The following is a 23,263-nucleotide window of genomic DNA, read 5'->3' as shown; positions in this document are numbered from 1 at the left end:
GCCATAGTGTGGGAAGATCTGGCCTCCCGTCGCCCACCTAGCGACACCCCAGCGACCCTCAGGTATAACTTCCTTCGAAACCGGCCTTGCTCTACTTCCCGAGCTCCTGACGTCGCTACATTTGTATCTTTTACTATTTCTCAGGCCCCCTCATATATAGGATCGATCAGCTGTTCGGAAGCCACCTATTTTTTTACTGTTAAGAGGTAAAACTAGTTCATGCACTCGAATCTAGTACTACTTGGTTCAAACAAGGAAGAAAGGGAGTGGGGGTGGGGAAATGCTTGTTACCTGAATCTAGGACTTGGTCGAAAGAGGAAATAATGGGGGCGAAAAGTAGTAGAGACTGGCTATCCAACTGGTCTCTTGGTCTAATAGGGAAATAAAGGGAAACGCAGTACAAACTCAATATAAACCCAATCTATTGGTTGAAAAAGGAAAGAAAGTGGGGACTGGGGGACAAGTCAACAGAGTAAGTCCAGCACTAGATTTGCTAGCCTGACACGGTATAAGGTGGCTATACCGAACAAAAATGGGACCAACCCAGATATCCCATTCTGATGTTTGTTGCCCCGAGCCACTCTTATGTAATGCCACTGGTAAAATGTAGCAGTCACACTGTTAAAAGTAAGGACACATTAAACCAATGTCGTTTTCAATGTAATGCCTCCAGTAATATGAATCAATGGCACTTTTTTCATGTCCTGCTAAATTTCCCATTAAGATAAGTTGCTTCTTTTCGTTAGAAATGCAACTGTCCTGGTCCGCCTACTCCCCCGTGCCCAAATACAAACTCTATAGCAGTTGTTAATGTAATGTTGCTGGTAAAATGAAGCAATGGCACCATTAAAGTAATGTCATATTTAACGATTGTCATAGTTAATCATAATGCTCACACTAATATCTAGCAATGATGTTGCTTTAGAAATTGCTACTCTCCTTGCAGGATTGCCATTCAGATAAGGAGCATGCTTCTTTTCATTTGATGTATGTTCCATCACTTGTTAGTCAGTCTTTCCACCTTTTTTGTGCAAACAGAGATATACATTTCACGCTTGATCTTAGTTGAACTTCATAAATGATATCCAAATTATAGTTGAACATTCCAGGAGCTTCACAACCAACCTTGATGTTGCTCAAATTTATTGCAACTAATGAAGGAGAAGCTCTGTGGGTTTCGTTTTCTGATGGAAATGGAACCGCGGCTGGAGCCCTTTTCTTAAAAGAAATTGAAGAAGAAGTTGCTAGCTCATGGGACATTGCTTCATTTTAGGTGAACTGCACCAAAAGGCCCCATGAATTGAATCATCCATGTTAGTGACTGGTGTCATCCCTTCTATGATGGCGTTGACTGCAGATATGGTTCCCATCACGAGGTATGTTCCTTTTTGGTCTAACTGTTTGCCAAAGATCCTGGATGTTGAGTCTGCTCTTGTGCTACTATTTTGGCATTGCCATGATAAAGCAGTAATGTTATTATTTTGCACCTTAATCTAGTGGCACTATTAATTTGAGGCAATGTTTTGGCACCACTAGTGCCATTGATTTTTTATATATATCGAAAGAGGGGGTTTCCTTCGATTTTAGTAAAGAACCCAACCATAGAGAACCATTATCCGACAACATCTGAGTGTAAACGGGCAGTTATGCAACTACTACTAGAACGGATTGAGTACTAGCAGGAGACAAGTTCGCCACATAAGCTAGGCAGGTAGGGGGACGCAGCACCAGCTCAGCCAAGTTTGGATTACAACCCAAATGCTACCACAGAAACATCAGGGGGGTAGGGGCTGAAAGAGCCAGCTTCAGCATCCCAGTCTAAGCACCCCAGGCCTCCATCCTTGCGACGCACGGTACACCTTGTTTGCCACCTGCTCGACCCTAGTGCCACTGATAAAATTAAGTAATAATACAGTTAAAATAGAGTGAGTGTCCTCTCTATCATTTCATTTCCAATGTAGACAAAGAAAGTGCTTCTCTTTATTAGTATATGTTTCATCAACTAGTCCCATTGTTAATGTTTAAGCGTTTCTACAAACTGGGGTGCTTAATTTTAGTTGATATGCACAAAAATAGAGATTGGAATGTCTCAAGGCCCCTCCTTGTACTACCGCGGTACACTGATGTTCATCACTGGCAGAAGGTGTATCAAGAAGACTTGGGTCAATTTCCAGTATGAGGTGTACCGTATGAGGCGTCGCAGGGCCCACCTCGCCCTCGCGGCATGGCATACTATGATACTATCGCAATATTTTCTTCTATTTATTAGTGTATGTTTCATCAACTAGTGCCACTATAATGTAATCATGCTTTTTCATTATCTGTGCAAACAGGGTTATTCAGCTCCATTTTGGTGGAACTGCACAAATGTACGATGGAACTGGCATATATGTAGAGTGCAAGGTGTGCCAAGTAAAAATTACCGACACCAACCATGCTCCATGCACGCATTGGCATCCACCACCACCAGTGGGATGTGTGGCACTCTCTGTGGACGGATCTTTCTCGGTAGAAACTCCTCTAATCAAATACTAGTAGCTTATATTGGCAGTTTTCTAGGGATACTCTTTTCTGAAAGAAGCACCAATCTATTTTTCTTTATTTGTACACAGTGTCACAACTTTGACCCAAAGGTCCAGAGCTATTTTAGGGTGATTGGTGTAGTACTCGGAGACTGATTGTAAGCATGATTTTCATTAGCTGTCACACTAATTGTAAGCATGAGCAGATGGAAGATTAGGTTAGTGCGAAGCTTACCTTAAACCCTACCACCACCGTTGAAATGAGGCGAGCGTCGAGGGAACCATGGAGAACGGCGGGGAAGCGACGTCATGCCATCCGGCCTCCTCTTGCGGTGGGAGAACGAATACTCATGTGGCTCCGGCTGGCTCAACACCCTCATGAAAGTCACACCATACTTGATCGATTCATTATCCTCTGGGTGCTCGACCTTTGACATGTACGGCCACCACCTCCGCCTTACTTTTGCCTTGAGCAAATCTATCTACTCCATTGCCCAGAGGAGATACTTGGTGAACTCAAAGGACTACAACGTGATTGCCGCTGAGGAGTGCATCGTCGCCCTCATCGTCACCGTCTCGCTCTTTCGCATACATTGACACATGTCCCTCACCGTCCTCGAAATCTCCCACTCATTATCAAACCAAGTAAGGTTCTCCTTCAACCTGGCTAACTTTGCCTGGTCCCCGCCGGTGATCTACCTGATTCGCTGATGCATCCTCTCCATATATGTCCTTCTGAGTGGTCCGGTGCTAGCTTTGGAAGATGGGAGGAGAGATGGTGGTCTTGCAATAGAGAAGAGGGAGAGGCGAGACGGTGGTTTTGGAATGGAGATGATGGAGAGGAGATGGGGTGGTTTTGCAATGGAAAATAGGGAGAGGCGAGACGATGGTTTTGGAATGGAGATGATGGATAGGAGAGGAGGTGGTTTTGCAATGGATGAGAGGGAGAGGCGAGACGGTGGTTTTGGAATGAAGATGATGGAGAGGAGAGGATGTGGTTTTGCAATGGAGAAGAGGGAGAGGAGCGTGCGGCAGCGATTTAGGATTGGACGAGAGGGTCGGCGCGTTGTGACTGTATCAAAATCAAAATCAATTTACCCTTCAATTAAGAAAGCGACCCTGCATTAACTAGTCTCCCTTTTATTCTGGGTCATAATTGACCATGATTTTCACAAATAAAATATATGTTATATGTTGCAAAAATAATATAATTTGAAAGTACATTCAGATACGAACCAAACGATACAATTTTTGGTGACATGCATTCACATTTTGCTTGTCAAATACAGTATGTGGTCAAACTTTGACCCAAAATACGCAAAACAAAAAAATACTTCCAAGACCAGTGCTGCTCCTCTCCTCTTAAACCAATGCTGCTCCTCTCCTGTTCCAATCTAAATCCAGCGTCGCTCCTCTCCTCTTCCATTTCAAAACCACCGCCCCTCCTTTGTTGTTCCAATCCAAAACCAGTGTCGCTCCTCTCCCGTTCTAATCCAAAACCAGCGCTGCTCCTCTCCTCTTCCATTCAAAAACCACCGCCGGCGAGTGAAGGTGTTGTGGAGAAGTAGATCATTGGAGGAGTACAACCGATACACGAGGATCATAGACGGCGACCCTGTGAAGCTAGCTAGGATGTTGGAGATACAGTCTTGGTTTGACAACAAGGACCAACTAGCAACGACGGCGACATCCATGGCCAAATATCTGCAACTGAGGGAAAAGGCGGCAATACTCCCGAAGGGAGTCGCATGGGAATACAAAGAGCTGCTCCTCTGGGCCATGGAGCAAATAGATTCACTGAATCTGATCATGAGGGAGCGGTGGTGGGAGTATCGATCCCAGATGGAGCATCCACCAGAGATTGAAGGATCGAGCATCTACAGGGTGCCGTTTGTGAGGGTGCCATGCCAGAGCGAGCCGGTGGATTCTTCGTCGACCGAACCCAACTGCAAGAGGAGAAAAGCAGTTGGCCTGACAATGCTTCCCGGCCATCCTCTCCCTTGCCGTTTACATCGTCTCACTAGGCGACTGTCTGCCGCCGAGGAATAGGAGGGGACTGCCCCCCCAGCCCAATAGTCGGGCAGGTTGTGAATTGTCAGGAGGAGCTTAGGGTTGTCAGTATTTGCAGGTTGTGAATTGTGTTTTGTGTTGTGTATTTTGAGAGTACTTTCAAAAATGAATGTCTTTTAAATTTCAGATTTGTAGTATTGAGCATATGAAGTATTTTATGAATTCTAGAGATCTATTTTTAGCACTTAAAAATGTAGTTGCATAGGAGTATAAAAGTGCAGACAATGTGATTCTCAGAGAAGAAACTGCAAGTTTCCGTTTCAGATAAGAAACTGCAACTTTCAATGGCAGAGCATTTATATTAACACAGCCTTTTCAAATAGGGATAACATCATGTTGGAAGTTTTATTCATGGTCGAAAATGGAACTACCAGCCAGTTAACATCATGCTGATCAACATTCATGCATAGCACATCTTCATATGATGCACAGTCAAAAATATATGCTATTTTCAAAATGCCCACACAATGTCGAGTGTGCGAAAAACAAAGAAAACGAGGGACGAAGTTTTGGCAAGTGTTGGACGTGGTGTGCATAGATGACAATGGGGACCCACATGTAAATAATGGTAGAGGCAAAAAAATTGGAGATATTTTCCCTGCATCAGGTGGAATCGAACCCGGGCGGAACAGCGATCGGGTAGTGTCACTTGGCCACTGGGCTAGTTCAGTAGTTTCGGTACAAATAAGGCGTTGCCTCAGGTGGTCCGATCTCGTCCCGCGCCTTTTTGCACTCGCCGCAGTGCCGCTGTCTGCCGTTGTGAACATGCTGAACAAATGAGAGGAATCTGGAGAGGACTTTAAGTGGAGAGGCGGACAGTCGGGACCCACCAGATCTATGGCCATACGCAAGCAAGTGCCTCATTGAAAAAATACTTCCTCCTAATTCTATACTGACATTGGGGCCCACGGGTTTGTCAACATAGTTACATTTTTTAGGTGCTCCAACGTAGTTACTAAAGGAGATAAATTTACAACAAAGTCGGGGAGCTGGCGAGTATCATTTATTATCACTGGGGCAGCAAGTATCAGCTGGGTTGTGGGATGCCCCATCTAGGCTTTCTTTTTTAACATGCGCAGCCCACGACATGCCGTTTGTATTTTGATACGTCTCCAACGTATCTATAATTTATGAAGTATTCATGCTATCATATTATCAACCTTGGATGTTTTATATGCATTTATATGCTATTTTATATGATTTTTGGGACTAACCTATTAACCTAGAGCCCACTGCCAGTTTCTGTTTTTTCCTTGTTTTTTAGTTTTGCAGAAATGGAATATCAAACGGAGTCCAATTGACGTGCCAATTTTTGACGGGTTTTTATGGACCAAAAGAAGACCCCGGAGTAAAAGAGTTGGATCAAAAGAGTCCCGGGGCATCCACGAGGGTGGGGGCGCCCCCCAGGCACATGGGCCTGCCTCGTGGACGACTCGGGCACCTCCTTGACGTGAGACCGATGCCAAAAATTCCTATAAATACATAAACCTCCAGAAATTAAACTAGATCGGGAGTTCCGCCGCCAGAAGCCTTCATAGCCACCGAAAACCAATCTAGGCCCTCTCCGGCACCCTGCCGGAGGGGGCCATCATCACCGGAGGGCATGGAGGAGGATCTCGGAGGGGCCATCATCACCATGAAGGCCAAGGACCAGAGGGGGAACCTCTCCCCATCCAGGGGGAGGCCATGGAGGAGGAAGCACAAGGGGGAGAACCTCTCCTCCTCTCTCTTGGTGGCACCGGAGTGCCATCGAGAGGGGAATCATCGCCGCGGTGATCGTCTTCATCAACATCACCATCATCATCATCATCCTCATCTCTTTTACGTGGTCCACTCTCCCGCACCCCCCTGTAATCCCTTCTTGAACATGGTGCTTTATGCCACATATTATGATCCAATGATGTGTTGCCATCCTATGATGTTTTGAGTAGATATCCTTTGTCTTTGGGTTGATTAATGATCTAGATTGGTACGAGTTGTATGTTTTATTTTGGTGCTGTCCTATGGTGCCCTCCGTGTCGCGCAAGCGTGAGGGATTCCCGTTGTAGGGTGTTGCAATACGTTCATGATTCGCTTATAGTGGGTTGGTGAGTGACTGAAACACAAACCCGAGTAAGGGGATTGTTGCGTATGGGATAAAGGGGACTTGATGCTTTAATGCTATGGTTGGGTTTTACCTTAATGATCTTTAGTAGTTGCGGATGCTTGCTAGAGTTCCAATCATGAGTGCATATGATCCAAGAAGAGAAAGTATGTTAGCTTATGCCTCTCCCTCATATGAAATTGCAATGACGACTATCGGTCTTATTAACAATTGCCTAGGACAATTCCGCACACCGATCCACCATTATTCCACACTCGCTATTGATAATATTTAGTAATATATTCTAAATTTATGATAACAGCACCTACTTTAATATTTTAGCTCTCCGATATCATACAAAGTTATCCACTTCATACCCACAACGTAGTTTTATTTCTTGTTGCTAGTTGGAAGCAAACGTTCGGTGTACGTAGAGTCGTATCAGTGGCAGATAGGGCTTGAGAGAATATTGATCTTACCTTTAGCTTCTTGTGGGTTCGACACTCCATACTTATCACTTCCACCTTTGGAAATTTCTACGATGATTCCCTACACTTGGGGATTATCAAGCTCTTTTCTGGCGCCGTTGTCGGGGAGCAATAGTGTGGGGTTGACATTCTCATGTGTGCTTGTTTGCTTTCTTCACTAAGTAGATTTTGTTTTTTATTTTTGTTTTTGTTTAGTTGTGGGTGAAACATACAAAAAAATTAAAAGAATGAAAATCCAAAAAGAAAAATTTACTTGCCTCTCATGCCTAAAAAGTTTTTCAAAAAGAGAAGCGATTGGAAAGTTATGCATTGAAGAAGTGAGGGTCGACCTTGAGCACTTGTGTTCATGCTCACGGAAACAATGTAGAATTTTTCATGGAAGTGTCTCTGTAAATAAGTATACCCTTATATATATCCATTGTATTATAAAAATAATGTGCCAAGCTTTGGTTTTACGATGATTAGATTGCTTGTTTACTATGTGCAGAACAAAAACAGAAACTTTAGCTGTAGCGCATGATTTTACATTTTTATTGGAAAGTCAAATGGTTCTGAAATTTTTTCCACATTACTCCTCTACAAATTTTTCAATTTTTCAAATTTATTTCATAATTTTTGGAGTTACAGAAGTTTACTAAACCTCCAGATTACTACAGACTGTCCTGTTTTAGACAGATTCTGTTCTTCATGTGTTGTTTGCTTATTTTGATGCATCTATGGCTAGTATCGGAGGGTATGAACCATAGAGAAGTTGGAATACAGTAGATATATTTCTAATATGAAAGTGGAATGAGTTTTAAACAGTAACTAAAGATAGTGATTTGCTTTATTACACTGACGGATATCACGAAGTTTTTGTTAAAGTTTTGTGTGGATCAAGTGTTCGAAGACCGAGGAGCTATCAATATGAGAAGAATAAAGAGAGGCAAGAGTTCAAGCTTGGGGATGACCAAGGCACACCAAGTAAATATTCTAAAGATACTCAAGCATCTAAGCTTGGGGATGCCCCGGTTGGCATCCCATCTTTCTTCTTCAACAATTATCGGTATACCTTGGTTTTTATTTTGTTCACATGATTTGTGTCCTTTGTGTTTTTATTTTTCTTTAAGAACCATGCTAGTATGAGATGTCCCTTCATCAATTTATAGAATAATTCATGTGCTTCACTTATATCTTCTAAGTATGATCGTATAGAATTGCTCTTTGAGCTTCACTTAAATCTTTTGAGTATGGCTTTATAGAATGCTTCGTGTGCTTCACTTATACATTTTGAGCTTGGATATTGGATAGTCTATATTAATTGTAGAACGCTCCATGAACTTCACTTATATCTTTTGGAGTATGAATAATACTATCATCTACAGCGGGTTTGGAAGAGTGTCAACTTTAGGAAGTAGTGATCCCGCTATTCCGAATGAGAAGAATTTTGCTTATGTGGAGAATAGAAAATTTTCTATGCTTGTAGATCTTGAAAAGAATGCTTTATGTGATGGTTATATTGTTGAATTCATTCATTATGCTACTGAAAATTATTATGAGGGAGGAATATATGCTTGTAGGAGTTGCAATAATATCAAGTTTCCTCTCTATATGCTTAGAGTTTTGAAGTTATACTTGTTTTGCCTTCTTATGCTAGTTGATTCTTGCTCCTATAAATTATGTACTCACAAAATCCCTAGGCATAGGAAGTGGGTTAGATTTAAATATGCTAGTCATATTCTTCATGATGCTCTCTTTATGTTTCAATTCTTATATTTTATGTGAGCATCATTGAAATCATCATGCCTAGCTAAAAGGCATTAAAGAAAAGCGCTTGTTGGGAGACAACCCAATATTTACCCTTACTGTTTTTGTGCGTTCTCATGATTAAGCTACTGTACTAAACATGTTTTATAGCTTTTGTTTCAATAAAGTGCCAAGTAAGACCTTTGGGAAGACTTGGGTGAAAGTTAATGTGATCTTGCTGTAAAAAACAGAAACTTTGCGCTCACGAGATTAGCTGCCATTTTTTACAGAAGAGTGATTTGGTGCTGATTATTTTTGCAGAAGATTAAGAGACAAATTCCTCACGTCCACCAATTTGTTTCATAATTTTTTGAGTAGCATAAGTATGGTTAGTGTTCAGATCATTACAGACTGTTCTGTTTCTGACAGATTCTGTTTTCATTGCATAGTTTGCTTGCTTTCTAGTTTATATGGCTTATATTTCTCAATATAAATTGTAGAAATTATATGGTACAGTAGTAATTGTGTGATGAGAATTATGAACCTTGTCTTTGACAGTACCAAAGTGAATGGTTTCTTATTTATCATACTAAACTATCTCACGTTCCGTTAAGTTTTGTGTGATTGAAGTTTTCAAGCTTTGGGTGAGATATCGATATGAGGAGAATAAGGAGTGGAAAGACCCTAAGCTTGAGGATGCCCAAGGCACCCCAAGGTAATATTTAAGGAAGACTCAAGTGCCTAAGCTTGGGGATGCCCCGGAAAGGCATCCCCTCTTTCGTCTTCAAAACTATCGGTAAACCTTACTCGGAGCTATATTTTTATTTGTCACATGATATGTGTCTTTCTTGAAGCGTATTTTCAATTTTACTTGCTGTTGGAATAAAATCATTGGATCTGAATCTTAAATGAAATAGAATCCTTCCATGGCTAGTTAATTATTTGACTACTCAGTGTTTTTCACTTATATCTTTTTGGAGTAGTTTGTCATTTACTCACGTGCTTCACATGTATCCTAAGAGTAAATGGTTGAACGAATTGAATATCACAAATCTGAATTCACATATGTTTCATATGCTTATACCATGGGGAGTGATGACTTCACACAAAATAAGTATAGGTAGTAAACTTATTGAAAGTTAGCAAACGTAGAATTGGTCACTCGAACAATTCATGAAAGAATATTGAAGGAAGAGAGATTTCACAGATAAATATACTATCTTGGACATCTTTTGTAATTGTGAGTACTCATTAAAATATGACATGCTAAAAGGTTGATGTCGGACAAGGAAGACAACGTAATGGGTTATGTTTTCTTATATCCGAAATAAAGTATATTGTCTTGGATCATCCAACATGTTGAGCTTGCTTTTCCCCCTCATGCTAGCCAAATTCTTTGCACCAAGTAGATATACTACTTGTGCTTCCAAACATTCCTTAAACCAGTTTTGCCATGAGAGTCCATCATACCTACCTATGGATTGAGTAAGATCCTTCAAGTAAGTTGTCATCGGTGCATGCAATAAAAATTGCCCTCTAAATATGTATGATCTATTAATGTGGAGAAAATAAGCTTTATACGATCTTGTGGTGTGGAAGAAATAAAAGCGACGGACTGCATAATAAAGGTCCATATCATAAGTGGCAATATAAAGTGACATTCTTTTGCATTAAGATTTTGTGCATCCAACCATAATAGCGCATGAGAACCTCTGCTTCCCTCTGCGAAGGGCCTATCTTTTACTTTTATCTTCTACCCTTATGCAAGAGTCATGGTGATCTTCACCTTTCCTTTTTACATTTTATCCTTTGGCAAGCACATTGTATTAGAAAGATCCTGATATATATATATATATATATATATATATATATATATATATATATATATATATATATATATACAGGACTCCTTTTTTATACTCCCGGGAGTATGTACTCCTATCCTTAGTGGATAAGGTAGTACCTTTTTTTGGATTGGCTGTGCAGATTAGCAAGAAAAGTGCTAAATTACGTTGCATGCACGAAACCTAACACCTAGAATTTAGGAACGCTCGTACGTACCTATCTAACTTTTGAACTAGTTGGTTGAAGTACCAACGTATTTTCTGTTTCATTTTTCTTCCATGCAACACATGCTACCACCGAAAGTAGTATATATGATACTGATAGGAAGTATGTATGTCACGAAATTTTTAAAGGATATACCACCTTCTATCTAGAGTACCAAATTTAAAGGATATACCACCTTTTATCTAGAGTGACTATATTGTATTTGGTGAGGGATCGCACATACGTTACAAAGAGGTACTTTTTTGTGAGGAAATATATGTTTTATTTTGCTGAGAGGGGTATATACTACTACTACTTTTTGAGCATGGTATATACTACTTTATTGGTACAGAGTATATAACTTTTTTTTAAACATAGAGTATATACCCTTACAGAGAGGTGCTTGTTCTACCTCACAAAAAACTCTTTTCTTGCCCAGAAAGTAGTATATATATACTTTTTTGAGGTGGTATATACCATATTTCTTGCCATGAAGGTATGTATACTATTTTTTGAGTGGTCGGATAAATACTTTAGTTTGCATAGAGGGTATATACAACATTGTCGTGAATGAGTTTATAATATATTTTTGTGACTCGTATATACCATATATTGTGCCGAGAGGGTTTACATATTTTTCCTGTTAGTCATATACTTCTTTTATCTGTGAGTGAGTGTGTACTTTATTTTGCTGATATACGACAAACTTTTTAATCATGTACATACTATATTGCGTTTTGCTGACTGAATTTTTTTGTGAGCGTATACGTACACATTTTTTTTATTCTTTTGGAAAATAAATTGTATTTAATATATGGATGCATTACATTCCAGTTTTTAGTATATACAATATTAAGAGTAGTATAACGACCAACTACACTAACTTTAAAACAACATTACCCTGCATAATGGAGTATATCCAGAAAGTAGACATCCACAAGAATAGAGTATGTATCCATCAAATATTCTTGTAAGTAAAAAAGCGTGCCACCAGTGCATATACTTTCCTATACGAGTATAATGATTTGACGAAGTATATATCGGAATACATCTTCACCATGAGGCCACCATCGGCCATGCATCACACGTCGATGAGAGGTCCTAGTTCCGTGTTGTTGTTGATAACCGGCTTGGAGGCGATAATTGGTTGACCATTTAACTCAATCCATCCATCAAACTGGAATATAAGGAAAAGTGAGAAATATAAAGATCTGAAATGAAGTATGCATAGGTGTCTACTTAAGGTGCATGAGGAAGTGGATGCCTACGCCACCGATGGGAGGTCTTCTGGGGTGCTGGAGTGCTACCGCGCAAATCACATGAAAAGATCTGTTATTGTGCAGAAAATAACGAATCATAAAAATACAAGAGAATTAACATAAAATTAATGCCGTCCATCTGTGGTATATAGTGCTCCAGGAACATCAGTCGCACATACACAAGAATGGATCTAGCTCAACTAAAAAAATAGATCTAGCTCTGTATACTCTAGCCAATGGATTCTTACTGATTAAGTTGGGGTGGCAGTGGGTGACCCATATTCACCTCGCTGACGGGGATTGATGTATGTTGCCAGTGAAGGAAATATGCCCTAGAGGCAATAATAAAGTTATTATTTATTTCCTTATATCATGATAAATGTTTATTATTCATGCTAGAATTGTATTAACCGGAAATATAATACATGTGTGAATACATAGACAAACAGAGTGTCACTAGTATGCCTCTACTGGACTAGCTCGTTAATCAAAGATGGTTATGTTTCTTAACCATGAACAAAGAGTTGTTATTTGATTAACGGGATCACATCATTAGGTGAATGATCTGATTGACATGACCCATTCCGTTAGCTTAGCACCCGATCGTTTAGTATGTTGCTATTGCTTTCTTCATGACTTATACATGTTCCTATGACTATGAGATTATGCAACTCCCATTTGCCGGAGGAACACTTTGTGTGCTACCAAACGTCACGACGTAACTGGGTGATTATAAAGGTGCTCTACAGGTGTCTCCAAAGGTACATGTTGGGTTGGCGTATTTTGACATTAGGATTTGTCACTCCGATTGTCGAAGAGGTATCTCTGGGCCCTCTCGGTAATGCACATCACATAAGCCTTGCAAGCATTGCAACTAGTGAGTTAGTTGTGAGATGATGTATTACGGAACGAGTAAAGAGACTTGCCGGTAACGAGATTGAACTAGGTATTGAGATACCGACGATCGAATCTCGGGCAAGTAACATACCGATGAGAAAGGGAACAACGTATGTTGTTATGCGGTCTGACCGATAAAAGATCTTCGTAGAATATGTAGGAGCCAATATGAGCATCCAGGTTCCGCTATTGGTTATTGACCGGAGACGTGTCTCGGTCATGTCTACATTGTTCTCGAACCCGTAGGGTCCGCACGCTTAAGGTTTTGATGACAGTTATATTATGAGTTTATGCATTTTGATGTACCGAAGTTTGTTCGGAGTCCCGGATGTGATCACGGACATGACGAGGAGTCTCGAAATGGTCGAGACATAAAGATTGATATATTGGAAGCCTATATTTGGATATCGGAACTATTTCGGGTGAAAACGGGATTTTACCAGAGTACCGGGAAGTTAGCGGAACCCCCCGGGAGGTATATGGGCCTTAGCGGGCCTTAGTGGAAGAGAGGAGAGGTGGCCAGGGCTGGGTCGTGCCCCCCTCCCCCCTAGTCCGAATAGGACAAGGAGAGGGGGCCGGCGCCCCCCTTCCTTCTCTCTCTCCTCTTTCCCCCCTCCCGAATCCTATTCCAAATAGGAAAGGAGGGGAATCCTACTCCCGGAGGGAGTAGGACTCCTCCTGGCGCGCCCTATCCTGGCCGGCCGCACCCACCCCCCTTTGATCCTTTATATACGGAGGCAGGGAGCACCCCTAGAGACACAAGTGGATCCACGTGATCATATTCTTAGCCGTGTGCGGTGCCCCCTTCCACCATAGTCCTCGTCACAACATACCCTGCAAAAACAAGTTAGACGTCCTCTACTTTGTTGTTGCAAGTTTTACGTGGCTGCTACGGGCTTAAGCAAGAAACAATCTTACCTACGCATCAAAACCACAACGATAGTTTGTCAAGTTGGTGCTGTTTTAACCTTCGCAAGGACTAGGCGTAGCCACACTCGGTTCAACTAAAGTTGGAGAAACTGTCACCCGCTAGCCATCTTTGTGCAAAGCACGTCGGGAGAACCGGTCTCGCGTAAGCGTACGCGTAATGTCGGTCCGGGCCGCTTCGTCCAACAATACCGCCGAACCAAAGTATGACATGCTGGTAAGCAGTATGACTTATATCGCCCACAACTCACTTGTGTTCTACTCGTGCAAATAACATCAACACATAAAACCTAGGCTCGGATGCCACTGTTGGGTAACATAGTAATTTCAAAAAAATTCCTACACACACGCAAGATCATGGTGATGCATAGCAACGAGAGGGGAGAGTGTGATCTACGTACCCTTGTAGATTGACAACAGAAGCGTTAGCACAACGTGGTTGATATAGTCGTACGTCTTCGCGGCCCGACCGATCAAGCACCGAAACTACGACACCTTCGATTCTAGCACACGTTCAGCTCGATGACGATCCCCGGACTCCGATCCAGCAAAGTGTCGGGGAAGAGTTTCGTCAGCACGACGGCGTGGTGACGATCTTGATGTACTACCGTCGCAGGGCTTCGCCTAAGCACCGCTACAATATTATGTGATATGGTCAAGACATGATGCTAAATTTTATTGTATGAGATGATCATGTTTTGTAACCGAGTTATCGGCAACTGAAAGGAGCCATATGGTTGTCGCTTTATTGTATGCAATGCAATCACGCTGTAATGCTTTACTTTATCACTAAGCGGTAGCGACAGTCGTGGAAGCATAAGATTGGCGAGACGACAACGATGCTACGATGGAGATCAAGGTGTCGCGCCGGTGACGATGGTGATCATAACGGTGCTTCAAAGATGGAGATCACAAGCACAAGATGATGATGGCCATATCATATCACTTATATTGATTGCATGTGATGTTTATCTTTTATGCATCTTATCTTGCTTTGATTGACGGTAGCATTATAAGATGATCTCTCACTAATTATCAAGAAGTGTTCTCCCTGAGTATGCACCGTTGCGAAAGTTCTTCGTGCTGAGACACCACGTGATGATCGGGTGTGATAGGCTCTACGTTCAAATACAACGGGTGCAAAACAGTTGCACATGCGGAATACTCAGGTTATACTTGATGAGCCAAGCATATACAGATATGGCCTCGGAACACGGAGACCGAAAGGTCGAGCGTGAATCATATAGTAGATATGATCAACATAGTGATGTTCACCAATGAAGCTACTCCATCTCACGTGATGATCGGACATGGTTTAGTTGATTTTGATCACGTAATCACTTAGAGGATTGGAGGGATGTCTATCTAAGTGGGAGTTCTTTAAGTAATATGATTAATTGAACCTAAATTTATCATGAACTTAGTACCTGATAGTATCTTGCTTATTCATGTTTGATTGTAGATAGATGGCCCGTGTTGTTGTTCCGTTGAATTTTAATGTGTTCCTTGAGAAAGCAAAGTTGAAAGATGATGGTAGCAATTACACGGACTGGGTCCGTAACTTGAGGATTATCCTCATTGCTGCACAGAAGAATTACGTCCTGGAAGCACCGCTGGGTGCCAGGCCTGCTGCTGGAGCAACACCAGATGTTATGAACGTCTAGCAGAGCAAAGCTGACGACTACTCAATAGTTCAGTGTGCCATGCTTAACGGCTTAGAATCGGGACTTCAATGACGTTTTGAACGTCATGGAGCATATGAGATGTTCCAGGAGTTGAAGTTAATATTTCAAGCAAATGCCCGGATTGAGAGATATGAAGTCTCCAATAAATTCTATAGCTGCAAGATGGAGGAGAACAGTTCTGTCAGTGAGCATATACTCAAAATGGCTGGGTATAATAATCACTTGATTCAATTGGGAGTTAATCTTCCAGATGATTGCGTCATTGACAGAATTCTTCAATCACTGCCACCAAGCTACAAGAGCTTTGTGATGAACTATAATATGCAAGGGATGAATAAGACTATTCTCGAGCTCTTCGCAATGCTGAAAGCTGCGGAGGTAGAAATCAAGAAGGAGCATCAAGTGTTGATGGTCAACAAGACCACTAGTTTCAAGAAAAAGGGCAAAGGGAAGAAGAAGGGGAACTTCAAAAAGAACAGCAAGCAAGTTGTTGCTCAAGAGAAGAAACCCAAACCTGGACGTAAGCCTGAAACTGAGTGCTTCTACTGCAAGCAGACTGGTCACTGGAAGCAGAACTGCCTCAAGTATTTGGCGGATAAGAAGGATGGCAAGGTGAACAAAGGTATATGTGATATACATGTTATTGATGTGTACCTTCCTAATGCTCGCAGTAGCACCTGGGTATTTGATACTGGTTCTGTTGCTAATATTTACAACTCGAAACAGGGACTACAGATTAAGCGAAGATTGGCTAAGGACGAGGTGACGATGCGCGTGGGAAATGGTTCCAAAGTCGATGTGATCGCAGTCGGCACGCTACCTCTACATCTACCTTCGGGATTAATATTAGACCTAAATAACTGTTATTTGGTGCCAGCGTTAAGCATGAACATTATATCTGGATCTTGTTTGATGCGAGACGGTTATTCATTTAAATCGGAGAATAATGGTTGTTCTATTTACATGAGTAATATCTTTTATGGTCATGCACCCTTAAAGAGTGGTCTATTCTTATTAAATCTCGATAGTAGTGACACACATATTCATAGTGTTGAAACCAAAAGATGCAGAGTTGATAATGATAGTGCAACTTATTTGTGGCACTGCCGTTTAGGTCATATCGGTATAAAGCGCATGAAGAAACTCCATACTGATGGGCTTTTGGAACCACTAGATTATGAATCACTTGGTACTTGCGAACCGTGCCTTATGGGTAAGATGACAAAAACACCGTTCTCCGGTACTATGGAGAGAGCAACAAATTTGTTAGAAATCATACATACATATGTATGTGGTCCGATGAATATTGATGCTCGTGCCGGATATCGTTATTTTCTCACCTTCACAGATGACTTAAGCAGATATGGGTATATCTACTTAATGAAACACAAGTCTGAAACGTTTGAAAAGTTCAAAGAATTTTAGAGTGAAGTTGAAAATCATCGTAACAAGAAATAAAATTCCTACGATCTGATCGTGGAGGAGAATATTTAAGTTATGAGTTTGGTGTACATTTGAAACAATGTGGAATAGTTTCGCAACTCACGCCACCCGGAACACCACAGCGTAATGGTGTGTCCGAACGTCATAATCGTACTTTACTAGATATGGTACGATCTATGATGTCTCTTACTGATTTACCTCTATCGTTTTGGGGATACGCTCTAGAGACGGCCGCATTCACGTTAAATAGGGCACCATCAAAATCCGTTCAGATGACGCCTTATGAACTGTGGTTTGGCAAGAAACCAAAGTTGTCGTTTCTGAAAGTTTGGGGCTGCGATGCTTATGTGAAAAAGCTTCAACCTGATAAGCTCGAACCCAAATCGGAAAAATGTGTCTTCATAGGATATCCAAAGGAAACTATTGGATACACCTTCTATCACAGATCCGAAGGCAAGACTTTTGTTGCTAAATTCGGAAACTTTCTGGAGAAGGAGTTTCTCTCGAAAGAAGTGAGTGGGAGGAAAGTAGAACTTGACGAGGTAACTGTACCTACTCCCTTATTGGAAAGTAGTACATCACAGAAACCTGTTTCTGTGACACCTACACCAATTAGTGAGGAAGCTAATGATGATGATCATGAAACTTCAGAAAAAGATACTACTGAAACTCGTAGATCAACCAGAGTAAGATGCGCACCAGAGTGGTATGGTAACCCTGTTCTGGAAGTCATGCTACTAGATCATGATGAACCTACGAACTATGAAGAAGCGATGGTGAGCCCAGATTCCGCAAAATGGCTTGAAGCCATGAAATCTGAGATGGGATCCATGTATGAGAACAAAGTATGGACTTTGGTTGACTTGCCCAATGATCGGCAAGCAATTGAGAATAAATGGATCTTCAAGAAGAAGACGGACACTGACGGTAATATTACTGTCTACAAAGCTCGACTTGTCGCAAAAGGTTTTCGGCAAGTTCAAGGGATTGACTACGATGAGACTTTCTCACCCGTAGCAATGCTTAAGTCTGTCCGAATCATGTTAGCAATTGCCGCATTTTATGATTATGAAATTTGGCAGATGGATGTCAAAACTGCATTCCTGAATGGATTTCTGGAAGAAGAGTTGTATATGATGCAACCAAAAGGTTTTGTCGATCCAAAGGGAGCTAACAAAGTATGCAAGCTCCAGCGATCCATTTATGGACTGGTGCAAGCCTCTCGGAGTTGGAATAAACGCTTTGATAGTGTGATCAAAGCATTTGGTTTTGTACAGACTTTTGGAGAAGCCTGTATTTACAAGAAAGTGAGTGGGAGCTCTGTAGCATTTCTGATATTATATGTGGATGACATATTACTAATTGGAAATGATATAGAATTTCTGGATAGCATAAAGGGATACTTGAATAAGGGTTTTTCAATGAAAGACCTCGGTGAAGCTGCTTACATATTAGGCATTAAGATCTATAGAGATAGATCAAGACGCTTATTGGACTTTCACAAAGCACATACCTTGATAAAGTTTTGAAGAAGTTCAAAATGGATCAAGCAAAGAAAGGGTTCTAGCCTGTGTTACAAGGTGTGAAGTTGAGTCAGACTCAATGCCCGACCACTGCAGAAGATAGAGAGAAAATGAAAGATGTTCCCTATGCTTCAGCCATAGGCTCTATCATGTATGCAGTGCTGTGTACCAGACCTGATGTGTGCATTGCTATAAGTCTAGCAGGGAGGTACCAAAGTAATCCAGGAGTGGATCACTGGACAGCGGTCAAGAACATCCTGAAATACCTAAAAAGGACTAAGGATATGTTTCTCGTTTATGGAGGTGACAAAGAGCTAATCATAAGTGGTTACGTCGATGCGAGCTTTGACACTGATCCGGATGATTCTAAATCGCAAACCGGATACGTATTTACATTAAACGGTGGAGCTGTCAGTTGGTGCAGTTCTAAACAAAGCGTCGTGGCGGGATCTACGTGTGAAGCCGAATACATAGCTGCTTTGGAAGCAGCAAATGAAGGAGTCTGGATGAAGGAGTTCATATCCGATCTAGGTGTCATACCTAGTGCATCGGGTCCAATGAAAATCTTTTGTGACAATACTGGTGCAATTGCCTTGGCAAAGGAATCCAGATTTCACAAGAGAACCAAGCACATCAAGAGACGCTTCAATTCCATCCGGGATCTAGTCCAGGTGGGAGACATAGAGATTTGCAAGATACATACAGATCTGAATGTAGCAAATCCATTGACTAAGCCTCTTCCACGAGCAAAACATGATCAGCACCAAGGCTCCATGGGTGTTAGAATCATTACTGTATAATCTAGATTATTGACTCTAGTGCAAGTGGGAGACTGAAGGAAATATGCCCTAGAGGCAATAATAAAGTTATTATTTATTTCCTTATATCATGATAAATGTTTATTATTCATGCTAGAATTGTATTAACCGGAAACATAATACATGTGTGAATACATAGACAAACAGAGTGTCACTAGTATGCCTCTACTGGACTAGCTCGTTAATCAAAGATGGTTATGTTTCCTAACCATGAACAAAGAGTTGTTATTTGATTAACGGGATCACATCATTAGGTGAATGATCTGATTGACATGACCCATTCCGTTAGCTTAGCACCGATTGTTTAGTATGTTGCTATTGCTTTCTTCATGACTTATACATGTTCCTATGACTATGAGATTATGCAACTCCTGTTTGCCGGAGGAACACTTTGTGTGCTACCAAACATCACAACGTAACTGGGTGATTATAAAGGTGCTCTACAGGTGTCTCCAAAGGTACATGTTGGGTTGGCGTATTTCGATATTAGGATTTGTCACTTCGATTGTCGGAGAGGTATCTCTGGGCCCTCTCGGTAATGCACATCACATAAGCCTTGCAAGCATTGCAACTAGTGAGTTAGTTGTGAGATGATGTATTACGGAACGAGTAAAGAGACTTGCCGGTAACGGGATTGAACTAGGTATTGAGATACCGACGATCGAATCTCGGGCAAGTAACATACCGATGAGAAAGGGAACAACGTATGTTGTTATGCGGTCTGACCGATAAAATATCTTCATAGAATATGTAGGAGCCAATATGAGCATCCAGGTTCCGCTATTGGTTATTGACCGAAGACGTGTCTCGGTCATGTCTACATTGTTCTCGAACCCGTAGGGTCCGCACGCTTAAGGTTTTGATGACAGTTATATTATGAGTTTATGCATTTTGATCTACCGAAGTTTGTTTGGAGTCCCGAATGTGATCACGGACATTACGAGGAGTCTCGAAATGGTCGAGACATAAATATTGATATATTGGAAGCCTGTATTTGGATATCGGAAGTGTTCCGGGTGAAATCGGGATTTTACTGGAGTACCGGGAAGTTACCGGAACCCCCCGGGAGGTATATGGGCCTTAGTGGGACTTAGTGGAAGAGAGGAGAGGTGGCCAGGGCTGGGCCGTGCGCTCCTCCCCCCCTAGTCCGAATAGGAAAAGGAGAGGGGGCCGGCGCCCCCCTTCCTTCTCTCTCTCCTCTTTCCCCCCTCCCGAATCCTATTCCAAATAGGAAAGGGGGGAATCCTACTCCCGGAGGGAGTAGGACTCCTCCTGGCGCGCCCTATCCTGGCCGGCCGCACCTCCCCCTTTGATCCTTTATATACGGAGGCAGGGAGCACCCCTAGAGACACAAGTTGATCCACGTGATCATATTCTTAGCCGTGTGCGGTGCCCCCTTCCACCATAGTCCTCGATAATATTGTAGCGGTGCTTAGGCGAAGCCCTGCGACGGTAGTACATCAAGATCGTCACCACGCCGTCGTGCTGACGGAAATCTTCCCCGACACTTTGCTGGATCGGAGTCCGGGGATCGTCATCGAGCTGAACGTGTGCTAGAACTCAAAGGTGCTGTAGTTTCGGTGCTTGATCGGTCGGGCCGTGAAGACGTACGACTACATCAACCATGTTGTGCTAACGCTTCCGTTGTCGATCTACAAGGGTACGTAGATCACACTCTCCCCTCTCGTTGCTATGCATCACCATGATCTTGCGTGTGCATAGGAATTTTTTTGAAATTACTACGTTACCCAACAGCCAGTGGCCTACAACACAGAGAAACATGGAGGCCGTCGTCTCATTGCCCAGTCTGATGGAGACGGTGTGCACCTGCTCGGTTGACATGCACACACTAGTCTCCGACGATCGCTACAAGACTGGGGAGCATAGATGGTGTGCACCTGCTTGGTTGATACGCACATGCTAGTCACTGACGGCCGCTATAAGACTGAGTAGTAGAAATACATGCGTCGTTGTCGCCGACGGCGGCGGCGCAGAATGACGGAGTATTGTAAAGAAAATGGAGAGTTCTTTCGGTAGTATCTGGACGATATGGTCTGTGTGCTACCTATAAACATGGGATCCATTCAACTGACTTTGGGATCTCGCGTGATTATCCAACGCAATTAACTAGATTAATTATTAAATGCTAAACGGGTTTGTTGCCTAACCGTGGCCGTTTAGAGAACAATGCACGGCTTGCACAGAGCAGGAGTATGTACTCCTAGGAGTATGGACTCATTTTCCTATATATATATATATATATATATATATATATATATATCTCCAACTGGATGTAAGTTATCATGAACTATTATTGTTGACATTACCCTTGAGGTAAAAGGTTGCGAGGCGAATCTATAAGCCCATATCTTTCTCTGTGTCCGATTAAAACTTTGAACCCATAAATATCACATGAGCGTTAGCAATTGTGAAAGACTAAATGATAGTTGAGTATGTGGAGTTTGCTAAATCAAAGCTCTGACATAGACCCTTCCTGAAAATAAGATGAATTGCAATTGTTTGATGACTGGGAATATAGTTTGTTAGTTTCAAGAGAGTTTATGATCTATACTTTAACATGTGAATAGTTTGTTACTTGATCATGAAAAGTTTTATGAAAATGAGCTACTGTTATGATATATAATGATGCTAGAAAAAGTGATTGGAACTATCATTGATGAAACTTATGCACTTGCTAGCATTCACACTTCATAAATTATTTCTTTTATCATTTACCTAGTCGAGGACGAGCAGGAATTAAGCTTGGGGATGCTGATACGTCTCCAACGTATCTATAATTTATGAAGTATTCATGCTATCATATTATCAACCTTGGATGTTCTATATGCATTTATATGCTATTTTATATGATTTTTGGGACTAACCTATTAACCTAGAGCCCACTGCCAGTTTCTGTTTTTCCCTTGTTTTTTAGTTTTGCAGAAAAGGAATATCAAACGGAGTCCAATTGACATGCCAATTTGTGACGGGTTTTTATGGACCAAAAGAAGACCCCGGAGTAAAAGAGTTGTATCAAAAGACTCCCGGGGCGTCCACGAGGGTGGGGCCGCCCCCCAGGCGCATGGGCCTGCCTCGTGGACGACTCGGGCACCTCCTTGGCGTGAGACCGATGCCAAAAATTCCTATAAATACATAAGCCTCCAGAAATTAACCTAGATCGGGAGTTCCGCCGCCAGAAGCCTTTGTAGCCACCAAAAACCAATCTAGGCCCTCTCTGGCACCCTGCCGGAGGGGGCCATCATCACCGGAGGGCATGGAGGAGGATCCCGGAGGGGCCATCATCACCATGAAGGCCAAGGACCAGAGGGGGAACCTCTCCCCATCCAGGGGGAGGCCATGGAGGAGGAAGCACAAGGGGGAGAACCTATCCTCCTCTCTCTTGGTGACACCGGAGTGCCATCAAGAGGGGAATCATCGCCGCGGTGATCGTCTTCATAAACATCACCATCATCATCATCATCCTCATATCTTTTACGTGGTCCACTCTCCCGCACCCCCCTGTAATCCCTACTTGAACATGGTGCTTTATGCCACATATTATGATCCAATGATCTGTTGCCATCCTATGATGTTTTGAGTAGATATCCTTTGTCTTTGGGTTGATTAATGATCTAGATTGGTATGAGTTGTATGTTTTATATTGGTGATATCCTATGGTGCCCTCCGTGTCACGCAAGCGTGAGGGATTCCCGTTGTAGGGTGTTGCAATACGTTCATGATTCGCTTATAGTGGGTTGGTGAGTGACTGAAACA

Source organism: Triticum dicoccoides, chromosome 2A (genome assembly GCF_002162155.2).
Source record: "Triticum dicoccoides isolate Atlit2015 ecotype Zavitan chromosome 2A, WEW_v2.0, whole genome shotgun sequence".
Taxonomy (NCBI): Eukaryota; Viridiplantae; Streptophyta; class Magnoliopsida; order Poales; family Poaceae; genus Triticum; species Triticum dicoccoides.
This window is presented reverse-complemented; position numbering follows the sequence as displayed.